Source organism: Enhydra lutris, unplaced genomic scaffold (genome assembly GCF_002288905.1).
Source record: "Enhydra lutris kenyoni isolate GAN:26980312 unplaced genomic scaffold, ASM228890v2 scaffoldscaffold2, whole genome shotgun sequence".
NCBI classification, from domain to species: domain Eukaryota; kingdom Metazoa; phylum Chordata; class Mammalia; order Carnivora; family Mustelidae; genus Enhydra; species Enhydra lutris.
The window spans coordinates 69,621,771-69,634,957 of record NW_019154086.1 but is presented as its reverse complement, the minus strand read 5'-3'; the positions used below and the strand labels follow the sequence as shown (position 1 = coordinate 69,634,957).

Genomic DNA, 13,187 nt, shown 5'->3' with positions numbered 1-13,187 from the left:
TGTCACTGCTTTTAAGTTGTAAGAACAGAGTTAAGTAGTTGCTTCAGATACCATATGGCCCATAAACCTAAAATATTTTTTTTGTTTTACCGATAACGTTTGCAAACCTCTTTCCTATAGGCAGATTAGTGTATCCCTGAGAAATATAAATAAATTTATCAAACTTGTTCTTTTTGTTACGAAAACCCAAGTTCATCTGCCCTTCATTTGAAAAGCCAATGCTTAGGAAAAGGATTTTGACTGAAAAGGAATATGAGTTTTATTCAGGAGGCTGGCCACCTGGGGAGAGGGCCAAAGTCCAACTACAGAGGTTTCTTTCTGGCCGAGGGTTTTTTTTAAGGAGTTTAGAGTAGTTAATCAATGAAGGGAGTACAGCAGTCTATAACATCTCTTGATTATGTACTGACTCAATTGTGCTAACTACAGACTTGCTTGGAGGTTTGCAAGGGGGTCTGGTTCCTTAGTGCCTGGGGGTTGTACAGAGGTGTTCTGCTCTTTCTAAGAAAGAATGCATGATCTGTAGATACACACACAAAAAAGGTTAGTTTATCAATCACTCAGGATAAGGGTGCTTGCTAAAACTTAAAGATGACTAGGTTGGCTGGAGCGGCAGAGGCTGCTTCATTTTGAGCCAATTATTAGGATACAATATTTTTACAATTAAACATAGACTAAAACCTCTAGTGGAACTGTTTTCCTCCAACGCTAGCCATCTTTTTATTCAGAGTCATTTATTGTAGCATTTATACCAAGGAATATAATTTCAAAAACATTCATAGGGGATTTCATATTGATCTATTTTAGGAAACAGAGTTAGATTTTTATTAAAATCCAGAAATAGCTGAGCAATAAGATCAGCTAGTAAAACAATGTAGTGTGTGTGTGTGTGTGTGTGTGTGTGTGTGTGTGTGTTCATTAGAAGAGTATTGTTTGTTTTTAAGCCCTTTCTCAAGAACTCTATTTGATACTAGCTTGTTAATCTCACTCAGCAATATCTTGACTAGATGCCATACTAGACACTCAGAATGCATTTGTTAAAAATTAGTGAGTTGATAGTTTATATGCTCTGTGTAAAATAATCTTTGGGGCACCTGGGTGGCTTAATCGGTTAAGTGTCTGCCTTTGGTTCAGGTCATAATCCCAGGGTCCTGGGATTGAGCCCTGCAATGGGCTCCCAGCTCAGCAGGGAACCTGTTTCCCCCCTCTCTCTGCCTGCCTCTTTGCCTACTTGTGATCTCTCTCTTTCTGTCAAATAAATAAATCTTTTAAAAAATGAAAAATAAAATTCAGATTGTCTTTTACTTAGAAATTATAAGAAAACAGATTTTATGTGAACCATAAGACTCAATTTCCAGTAGATTCCCATTTTTTCTCCCTACTTTCAGATTTTATTGAACTTTCAGCAATGTTGGATATGTGTTTATTAATGTAGGCCATAACCTTAACGTTTATTGCATACCTATTACATCCTGGGAGCTGTGAATTGCTGTGAATTGCTGTGAATTACTGAGATCTCTACCACTCAATACATGCAGACCTTGCCATACAACACTGTTTAAATAATTGAGCTGTTGCTTTCACACTTACCTAGAGCCCATATATTTGCTTGTTATGTTATAAAATATATTTAGAATGAGTATTTTAAAAATTTTCCCCAGTTTTTGATAATTCTGAAGTGTCTCTTTACAAAGATAAAATGAAAATACTAATATACTAAGATATGCAATAAATTACACCAGTTAAAGGTGTAATAAAAACCTTTGTTTTCATCTAAAATAATAGTTTTCAATTACAAAGCAGGTTGTGCAATGCTTTATGTATCCATATGAGTTTTTTGGGATATATATCTTTAATAGTGCCCCTTTGCAAATTTGTTATTACTGTATTTTGTCATTCATTTATTTTTATGTTTCTCTTTCTTGCTGTCTACTCCCTACCCATCTCTTTTATTTATGTCTTTGAAGAAATCAACATCAGCTGCATAATGAATAATTTATTATTATGTTCATTTATATTTGGAATTTTTTATACTGTGTACCTAATTAAACTTTTCTATAGAATTTTGATTACATTTATGTCATTCTTATTCTTGTCTTTTAATGTAGTTAGATATAGATAGATATTCTAGTCATTCATTAGAATTCATCACGACTAAGGATTTGGAAAAATCGTTTGGCATTTAATCTTAAAATATATTTTCTGTATTTCACGGTGAGCATTATCCTCTCATTTCTGAGGAATCTCTACCTCGTGCTATTCACAGTTTGAATAGAGTCTTGCTCTTCAAATAGAAGAGCTCTTCCCTTCCTTTCTTTCTCCCTTCCTTCCTTCTCCTTATCTCCCCCACCAACCTCCCTTCTTTTAATAATGTCCTTGAATAAATACACAAAAACTTGGTTGGAAGAAATGGAGAAACAATTGTTTAATACATCACTTTCTCTTAAGATTCTTTTTTTGTGTGCATATACCTGGCCTTCTTAAAAAGGGACTGTGATCTTTGAACTATAGTATTAGTGCTACTTACACAATTTAATGGTCTGACTGCTAAATGGAAAACATACTGTGCAATTCTTATGCCTATTAATGAAACACTGAAGAGAATCTAGCATTGCATCTGAAATGTATCTTTAAGTGAACATTACTTCAAAGGCATGATCAAAGTATGTAAGGATTCCTAAAGGAGATAGCAAATGCATTTTTAAGAAAATTCCTCTCAATGTGATAACAATGAATGTTTATTTATTTACTGTTTGTTAACCATGGGGTAGTAGTATTTCATGGAAAATGTCTTAATTTTGCCGTGACAATTTGACTGAAATCCCACATAGCCAGAGTTTCAAAGTCTGTCTTACATATATATTCATAAATATGATTAAATTATTAATTTTAATTAAAATGATGCCTAGTTCATTAGTAGATCTAATGAAGCCTCCAAGGATAAGTAAATCAAAGTAGAAGATTATTGACAGAAGTTTTATTATTGTAGAAAAAAGTAATTACTAAATCATTGGCATTGTTATTTACATTCACTCCTTTTTATGGAAAATTTTAGTTAAAGTTAGGAGATAAAAAAGAAAATATCATAAAACATCAAAAGCATTGCAGGAGAAAGGCTTACTAATTATGAAGTCTCACATTGTAAGAAAAGCAAGGGTGATGCTTATTAAATGGGAAAAATTAGTGCAAAGATAAAAACTCAAAATAATTTTTTCCAGCTCTGTCACTAAAGAAGTTCTAAAAAATATCAGTGGAACTACTTCTGAGAAACATTACATACATCTGTATCCTTTCCCAAAATATCTGGGAGGGCTTGGACTAGAGCTAATTTCATTTCTTAATACAGGAGAACCATCAGGCTCTGTCTGGACTATCCTAATGGCAAAATAAAGATGCTTTTAGAATAAAAGTTTAAGTGTTTTAAGGACAAAAATGTCATTCAAGCTTTTCCAGTCTCCAAGTTGTAACAATTATAATATTAAAAAGAAATACATATATGTAATTATATGTATATACATATACATATTATAGTTAAAGTAAGTTGTGTTTGTGAAAGGCTATGAGCTCATGATGATAATCAAAAGGTATAGTTAAAACACCCACATGTAGAATGGAAGGGGCCAGGGAGAGGAGTAGACACTGCTAGTAAGGATGGTGCTGGAGAACATGGTCCCATATCCAAAAGGTACAACTCCATAAGTACTTTAGTGACTCTGAGTCACTGAAAGCAGTACTGGGCTCACTTGGCTCACAGAAACACGTGATTTTTTTAAGTTAGAAACTGAAAATTTTTACTGTAAGATTTATCAGAAGTGGCATTTTTGAGTTACGAGAATTTTTTTTTTAATCAGTCTTTTTACATTAAATTTCAGAGTGGCTTCAGTTATTGCTCTTTTTTTTTCTTTCTTTCTTTCTTTCTTTTTTTTTTTAGTGTATTTGCAATACTTGGCTATCTTGCAGTTTGTCTATTCTTGTGAAAATAAAAACAACATCTTGATTAATCTTGAAATACAGAAGAAAAATCCCAAAGTGGTGAATCAAATAAAACACTGGCAATTGTGTCTTATTAGGTAGCTTATTGTAAGTTTTGGTTTTCTAAGAAGCTCCCTGCATAAGGTTCAGTTCACATAAGTAAGTTCACATAACAAATACAATGAATTGAGAAGAAATACTGTAGATCCACTAATACTGAAGAAAAAAGAAGGGTAATTGTAACAAATTAAGAGTAAATTCAATTCGGTGTTTTAAAATTTTATAATAGTATTATCTCATTCTTTATGTGCAGAAAATATTTTTTTATTAACATATAATGTATTACTTATTTATTTGGCAATGTTCCTAGGAAGAAGTTGCTGTAGCTGAGGTTGAAGAGGTTGCCTGTGTTCTCCTCAAGGATTTTGATGGATCCCTGTCTCACGTTGAGGTCTTTAATTTGTTTTGAGCCTATGTTTGTGTTTGGTGTAAGGAAATGGTCCAGTTTCATTCTTCTGCATGTGGTTTTCCAATTTTCCATTAGACATTCTTTCCTACTTTGTTGAAAATTAGTTAACCATAGAGCTGAGGGTCCATTTCTGGGCTCTCTGTTCTGTTCCATTTATCTATGTGGCTGTTTTTGTGCCAGTACCATACCGTCTTGATGATAACAGCTTTGTAGAGAACTTAAAGTCTGGAATTGTGATGCCACCAACTTTGTTTTTCTTTTTCAACATTCCCGGGGTCTTTTCTGATTCCATACAAATTTTAGGATTATTTGTTCCATTTCTTTGAAAAAAGTTGATGGTATTTTGATAGAGATTGGATTAAATGTGTAGATTGCTATAGGTAGCATAGACATTTTCACAATATTTATTCTTCCAGTCCATGAGCATGAGATGTTTTTCCATTTCTTTGTGTCTTCCTCAATTTCTTTCATGAGTACTCTATAGTTTTCTGAGTAAAGATTCTTTGTCTTTTTGGTTAAATTTATTCCTAGGTATCTTATGGTTTTGGGTGCAATTGTAAATGGGATTGACTCCTTAATTTCTCTTTCTTCTGTCTTGTTGTTGATGTATAGAAATGTAACTGATTTCTGTGTATTGATTGTATATCCTGACACTTTACTGAATTCCTATATGAGTTCTAGCAGTTTTGGAGTGGAGTCTTTTGGGTTTTCCACATATAGCGTCATATCATCTGCAAAGAGTGAGAGTTTGATGACTTCTTTGCTGGTTCCGATACCTTTTATTTCATTTTGTTGTCTGGTTGCTGAGGCTAGGACTTCTAGTACTATGTTGAATAGCAGTAGTGATAGTGGACAGCCTTGCCACATTCCTGACCTTAGGGAGAAAGCTCTCAGTTTTTCCCCATTGAGAATGATATTCGCTGTGGGTTTTTAATAGATGGCTTTTATAATTTGAGGTGTGTACCCTCTGTCCTTACACTGTGAAGAGTTTTGATCACTTTCTCAAATGCCTTTTCAGCATCTACTAAGAGTATCATATGGTTCTTGTTCTTTTATTAATGTATTGTATCACATTGATTGATTTCTGGATGTTGAGGATATTGAGGCAACCTTGCAGCCCAGGAATAGATCCCACTTGGTCATGGTGAATAATCCTTTTAATGTACTGTTGGATCCTATTGGCTAGTATTTTGGTGAGAATTTTTGCATCCATGTTCATCAGGGATATTGGTCTGTAATTTTTCTTTTTGATGGGGTCTTTGTCTGGTTTTGGGATCAAGGTAATGCTGGCCTCATAGGATGAGTTTGGAAGTTTTCCTCATATTTCTATTATATTTTGGAACAGTTTCAGGAGAATAGGTATTAATTCCTCTTTAAGTGTTTGGTAGAATTCCCCTGGGAAGCCATCTGTACTGGGCTCTTGTTTGGGAGATTTTTTTTTTTTAAGATTTTTATTTATTTATTTGACAGAGGGATCATAAGTAGGCAGAGAGACAGGCAGAGAGAGAGGGGAAGCAGGCTTCCCGCCGAGCAGAGAGCCCAACGCAGGACCCGATCCCAGGATCCCGAGACCATGACCAGAGCAGATGGCAGAGGCTTAACCCACTGAGTCACCCAGGCACCCCTGGGAGATTTTTGATGATTGTTTCAATCTCCTTACTGGTTAGGGTCTGCTCAGGTTTTCTATTTCTTCCTGGTTCAGTTTTGGTAGTTTCTATGTCTCTAGGAATGCATCCATTTCTTCCAGATTGTCAAATTTGCTGGTGTATAGTTGCTTGTGATATATTCTTATAATTATTTGTATTTCTTTGATTTTGGTTGTGATCTCTCCTCTTTCATTCATGATTTTATTAATTTGGGTCCTTTCTCTTTACTTTTGGATAAGTCTGGCCAGGGGTTTATCAATCTTATTAATTCCTTCAAAGAACCAGCTCCTAGTTTCATTGATCTGTTCTACTTTTCTTTTGGTTTCTATTTCATTGATATCTGCTCTGATCTTAATTATTTCTCTTCTGCTGCTGGGTTTAGGCTTTCTTTGCTATTCTTTCCCCAGCTCCTTTAGGTGTGGGGTTAGGTTGTGTATTTGAGACCTTTCTTGTTTCTTAAGAAAGGCTTGTATTGGGGCGCCTGGGTGGCTCAGTGGGTTAAAGCCTCTGCCTTCAGCTCAGGTCATGATCCCAGGGTCCTGGGATCGAGCCCCACATCGGGCTCTCTGCTCAGTGGGGAGCCTGCTTCCTCCTCTCTCTCTGCCTGCCTCTCTGCCTACTTGTGATCTCTGTCTGTCAAATAAATAAATAAAATATTAAAAAAAAAAAGAAAAAAAAAAGAAAGGCTTGTATTGCTGTATACTTTACTCTCAGGACCGCCTTTGCTGCATCCTAAAGATTATGAACAATTCTGTGTTCATTTTCATTTGTTTCCAAGAAGTTTTTTTAATTCTTCTTTAATTTCCTGATTGACCTCTTTATTCTTTAGTAGGGTGCTCTTTAGCCTCCATGTATTTGACTTCTTTCCAATTTTCTTCTTGTGTTGAGTTCTAGTTTCGAAGCATTGTGGTCTGAAAACATGCAGGGAATGATCCCAATCTTTTGATACCGGTTGAGACCTGATTGTAACCGAGGATGTGATCTAACCTGGAGAATGTTCCATGTGCACTAGAGAAGAATGTGTATTCTGTTGCTTTGGGATGGAATATTCTGAATATATCTGTGATGTCCATCTGGTCCATTGTGTCATTTAAAGGCTTTATTTCCTTGTTGATCTCTAGTTTACATAATCTGTCCATTTCAGGGAGGTGTTAAAGTCCCCTACTATTATTGTATTATTGTCAATGTGTTTCTTTGATTTTGTTATTAATTGGTTTATGTGGTTGGCTGCTCCCATGTTAGGGGTGTAGGTATTTAAAATTGTTAGACCTTCTTGTTGGACAGAACCTTTAAGTATGATATAGTGTCCTTTTTCATCTCTTATTATAGTCTTTAGCTTAAAATCTAATTTATCTGATATAAGGATTGCTACCCCAGCTTTCTTTTGATGTCCATTAGCATGGTAAATTGTTTTCCACCCCCTCGCTTTAAATCTAGAAGTGTCTTTGAGTCTAAAATGAGTTTCTAGCAGACAGCATATCAATGGGTCGTTTTTTTTTGTTTGTTTGTTTGTTTGTTTTTTTATCCATTCTGGTACCCTGTGTCTTTTGATTGGGGCATTTAGCCCATTTGCATTTAGGGTAACTATTGAAGGATATGAATTTAGTGCCATTGTATTGTCTGTAAGGTGACTGTTACTGTATATTGTCTCTGTTCCTTTCTGGTCTGTTACTTTTAGGCTCTCTCTTTGCTTAAAGGACCCTTTCAATATTTCCTGTAGGGCTGGTTTGATGTTTGCAAATTCTTTTAGTTTTGTTTGTCTTGGAAGCTTATTATCTCTCCTATTTTCAGTGACAGCCTAGTTGGATATAGTATTCTTGGCTGCATATTTTTCTCATTTAGTTCTCTGAGTATATCATGCCAGTCCAGTGGTCTGCCCGGTCTCTGTGGATAGGTCTGCTGCCAATCTAATATTTCTACTGTTGTAGGTTACAGACCTCTTGTCCCGAGCTGCTTTCAGGATTTTCTCTGTGACTCTGAGATTTGTAAGTTTTACTAATAGATAGTGGGCTGGTGACCTATTTTTATTGATTTTGAGGGAGGTTCTCTGCCTCATGAATTTGATGCTTGTTTCCTTCTGCAAATTAGGGAAGTTCTCTGCTATGATTTGCCTAAATATATCTTCTGCCCCTCTCTCTTTCTTTTTCTGGGATCCCAATTATTCTAATATTGTTTCAACATATGGCATCACTTATCTCTTGAATTCTCCCCTTGTGATCCAATAGTTGTTTATCTCTTTTTCTCAGCTTCTTTATTCTCCATCATTTGGTCTTCTGTATCACTAATTCTCTCTTCTGCTTCATTCATCCTAGTGGTAAAAGCCTCCATTTTTTATTGCACCTCATTATTACCTTTTTTTTATTTCAACTTGGTTAGACTTTAGTTCTTTTATTTCTTTAGAAAGGGAATTTATTTCTCCAGGAAGAGACTCTTTAGTATCTCCTATGTATTTTTCAAGCCCTGCAAGCATCTTTATAATTGTCATTCTGAACTCTAGTTCTGAACTCTTACTAATGTTCATATTGATTAGGTCCCTAGCAGTCAGTACTGCCTCTTGTTTTGTTTGTTTGTTTGTTTGTTTGTTTTAAAGATTTTTTAATTTATTTGACAGACAGAGATCACTGGTAGGCAGAGAGAGGGAAAGGGAAGGAGGCTCTCCACTGAGCAGAAAGCCAGATGCGGGGCTTGATCCCAGGACCCTGAAATCATGACCTGAGCCAAAGGCAGAGGCTTAACCCACTGAGCCACCCAAGTGCCCCTTTTGTCCTTTTCTTTTTCTTTTTTTTTTTTTTTGTGAGTTTTTCTGCCTTATAATTTTAACTATTTTATCTTATCAATGCCTTTTTAAAACTCTTTTTTAATTTTCCTTTTTTAAGTCATATTCTATCCCTTCATTGTATTTAACCTTATTTTTTGTATACACATAGGTTTTTCTTTCTTTAAAATTTTGGGATATAGTTTCTTCTAACAGACCAAAATATGCCCTAAATCTAGCATATGGCTTTGTTCTAGTCTCTGACCTAATCAAATTCTCTCCATTTTTTTCTTTTTTCAACCAATTTATCTTATAAATTCCTTTTTTAAAGTCTTTTTTAATTTTCATCTTTACAGTCATAATCCATCCCTTCATTGTGTTTACATATATATATATAGATATATGTTTTTCTTTCTTTAAAATCTTGGGAGGCAGTTTCTTCTAACAAACCAAAATACACACACAAAGTCAAGTGTGTGGTTCTGTTCTATTCACCAGTCTATTCATGTGTGTATGTATGTATGTATATCTGTGTGTGTGTGTGTGTTTTCTTTTCTCTCCTTTCTTCTCCCCCAGTTTTGGGTCTTTTCTGATTTAGTTAGTGTATATTTTTCTGTGGTTGTTGTTACCCTTTTAACATTTTGTTCTCTCATTCATCTGTTCTTCTCTGGACGAAGTCTTCTGACTAATGGTTGAAAATTTTTGCCATTTATTTTCTTGCTACACTACTGTTTATATACTTTTTATATTCAATAGTCATTTATATAGAAATTAAATTATGCAAGCTGCTCATTATGATTTTAAACAATACATCTTCCAAAACAAAACGCTTCTGATTTTAATTAATTGAAAAAATATAAATTTTTTAATAAATCTGTTCTAAAGCCGTTTCTCTGAATATCAGTACTTTGAACAGAATCTGTACTTTAATCTTTCCTCCTAAACTATTAAATTTATTATTTTTCCAATATTTTTGTGTGATCAGTTGAAGTGTTTTTCCCCTTTTGGCCTTTCATTCTTTTTAGTTGCATAAAATCACACTGCTCTCAAGAATTACAGTTGACCCATGAAAAACATTGGTTTGAACTTTGTGGGTACACCTGTAAGCAAATTTTTTATGAATACAATACAGTACTGTATATGTATTATCTTTTTCTTATATTCTTTTAATAACATTTTATTTTCTATATCTTACTTTATTGTAAGAATGCAGTATATAATACCTATAACATACAAGATGTGTTAATTGACTATGTTCTCAGTAAGACTTCTGATCAACAGCAGGTCATTAGTAGTTAAGTTTTAGAAAGTCGGAAATTATTTGCAAATTTTTTTGACTGAACCAGATCCTAGTTTTTCAAAGGTCAACTGTACTTGAGTTTTCAGAAATACACTCTTTGCTTTAGAGAGATTATTAACTACTTAATTTAAATATTCCAATTTCAAAAAAAGAAGTAAGCTAGTTATAAAAAGATCTCACAATGAAGAACTATTTGAAATTCTGAAAGATTTGTGTACTTTAAAATTTGTAAAATTCAGTTAAAAATGAAGAGATAATTATAAGGCTCATGAATAACAACTTTATGAGGTATAATGACATACAATAAACTATACTTTAAAATGTGCTATTTACTAAGTTCTGATATGTATATGGCCATAAAACCATTAACATAATTAAAATAAGGAACATATCCATCATTCTCAGGTATTTTCTCCTGCACTTTCATGATTCTTTTTTTTTTTTAAGATTTTATTTATTTATTTGTCAGAGAGAGAGAGGGAGAGAGAGTGAGCACAGGCAGACAGAATGGCAGGCAGAGGCAGAGGGAGAAGCAGGCTCCCCGCCGAGCAAGGAGCCCGATGTGGGACTCGATCCCAGGACGCCGGGATCATGACCTGAGCCGAAGGCAGCCGCTCACCCAGGCGTCACCCAGGCGTCCCCACTTTCATGATTCTTCTCTCATCCATCCTGCCTATAACCAGTCACTATGGTTCTATTTTTGCCTCCATACTTTAGTTCATATTGTCCAGAATTTTATGTCACAGGGATCATACAATAGGCACTCTTTTTCTGGCTTTTTTGTTTGTTTGTTTGTTTGTTTTATCAGAGAAAGATAGTGAGGGGACAGGAGTAGAGGGAGAGAAAGAATCTTAAGCAGGCTCCATGCCTGTCTTGAGCACAGCATGGAATATAATTGCAGTCCCACAGGACTGCAAGATAAGAAGAAAGGAACAGAGAGAAACTATAAAAACAACCAGAAGACAACAAAATAGCAATAAATATATATCTGTCAGTGATTAAATGTAAATGTACTAAATTTTCAATCAAAAGACACAGGGTAGCTGAATGGATTAAAAAATAAGACCCATCTCTATGCTGTCTACAAAAGACTTACTTTGGATATAAGGACATGCAAACTATAAGTGAAGTGATAGAAAAAAAATTTCAAGCAAATAGAAACCAAAAGAAAGCTAAGGTATCTAAATTTATATCAGAAAAAAATAGACTTTAAAACAAAGATTATAATGAAAGACAAAGATGGGCATTACCTAATAATAAAGGGGGTTAATTTAACAAGAAATCATGGCAATTATAAATATTTATATACCAACATAAGAACACCTAGATATAGAAAGCAAATATTAACAGACCTAAGGGTAGAAACTGAGAGCAATAAAATAGTAAGGGACTTAATAAATATATACAGAACATTTCTTTAAAAATAGAAAACACTTTCTTTTCAAGTGCCCATGGAACATTCTCCAGGATAGATCATATATTAGACTACGAATCAAGTCTCAATAAAGTTAAGAAGATTAAAATCATATTCAGCGTCTGTTCCAACAATGTTATGAAGCTAGAAATCAATCACAAGAAGAAAACTGGAACGCTCACAAATATGTGGAGATTAAACAACATGCTACTGAACAATCAATGGGTCAACAAAGAAATCAAAGCAGAAATATGAATTACCTGGAGCAAATGAAAATGGAAATACAGCATACCAAAATCTACGGGATGTAGCAAAAGTAGTTATAAGAGGGAAGTTTATTGCAATAGAGGCCCACCTCAAGAAATAAGAAAAATCTCAATCTAAACTTACACCTGGCACCTGGGTGGCTTAGATGGTTAAGTGTCTGCTTCTGCTCAGGTCATGATCTAGGAGTCCCAGGATTGAATCTTACATCAGGCTCTCAGCAAGGGGTCTGCTGCTCCCTCTGTCCCTTCCTCCTCTCATGCTTTCCCTCTCTCTCATTCTCAGACTCTCAAATAAATAAAGTCTTAATTAAAAAAAAAAAAAAAAAACTTGCACCTAAAGAAACTAGAAAAAGAAGAAATGAAGTTCGAAGTTGGTAGAAGGAAGGAAATAATAAAGATAAGAGTGGAAATAAATGAAATAGAGACTGAAATAAAAAGTAGGAAGTATCAATGAACCTAAGAGCTGGTTCTTGGAAAAGATAAACGAATTTGACAGACCTTTAGCCAGGAAGGAAAAGAAGGAAGGAAAAAAAAGGGAGGGAGAGGAGAGGAAAAGGGAGGGAAAAGAGGGGGAGAGAGAGAGAGAGAGGAAGAAAAGAAAGGAAAGGAAAGGAAAAGAAAGAAAGGAAAGGAAGGAAGGAAGGAAGGAAGGCAGGCCAACCAAATAAAACCAGAAATGAAGGAAAAGTTATAACTGATGTCACAGGAGTACAAAGGACTGTAAGAGACTAGCATGAAAAATTATTTGCCAGCAACTTCAACAACCTGAAGAAGTAGATAAATAAATTCCTAGAAACATACAATCTTCCAAGACTGAATTGGGAAGAAACAGTAAATCTGAATAGAATAATTACTAGTTAAGGCAATTGAATCAATAATCAAAACATCACAACAAACAGAAGTCCAGGATAAGACAGCTTCACTGGTGAATTCTATCAAATATTCAAAGATTTAATACCTATTTGTCTCAAAGTCTCCCAAAATTGAAGAGATGGGAACATTTCCAAACTTATTTTACCAGGTGAGCATTTCCTTGGTAATAAAACTAGACAAGGACATCACACAAAAAAGGAAAATTATAGGCTAATATCTCTGGTGAACATAGATGCAAAATATCTTTAAAAAATTAGCAAAATGAATTCAGAAATATATTAAAAGGATCATACAACATGATCAAGTGGGATTTATTCTGGAGATGTAAGGATGGTTCAACATATGCAAATCAGTCAACATGATAAACCACATCAACAAAATGAGGGATAAAAGTCATGGTTTTCTCAATAGATTCAGAAAATCATTTGACAAAATTCAACAGCCATTTATGATAAAACTCTCAACAAAATAGGCATAGACAGAATGAACCTCAGT

General features: G+C 34.5%; 1 protein-coding gene across 2 annotated transcripts in view; it reads left to right on the top strand.

The window, feature by feature from the left end:
- Positions 1 to 13,187, top strand: part of LOC111148333 (EPH receptor A6) — an 874,015-nt gene that overhangs the window by 189,239 nt on the left and 671,589 nt on the right. The gene's annotated exons all lie outside the window — the stretch shown is intronic.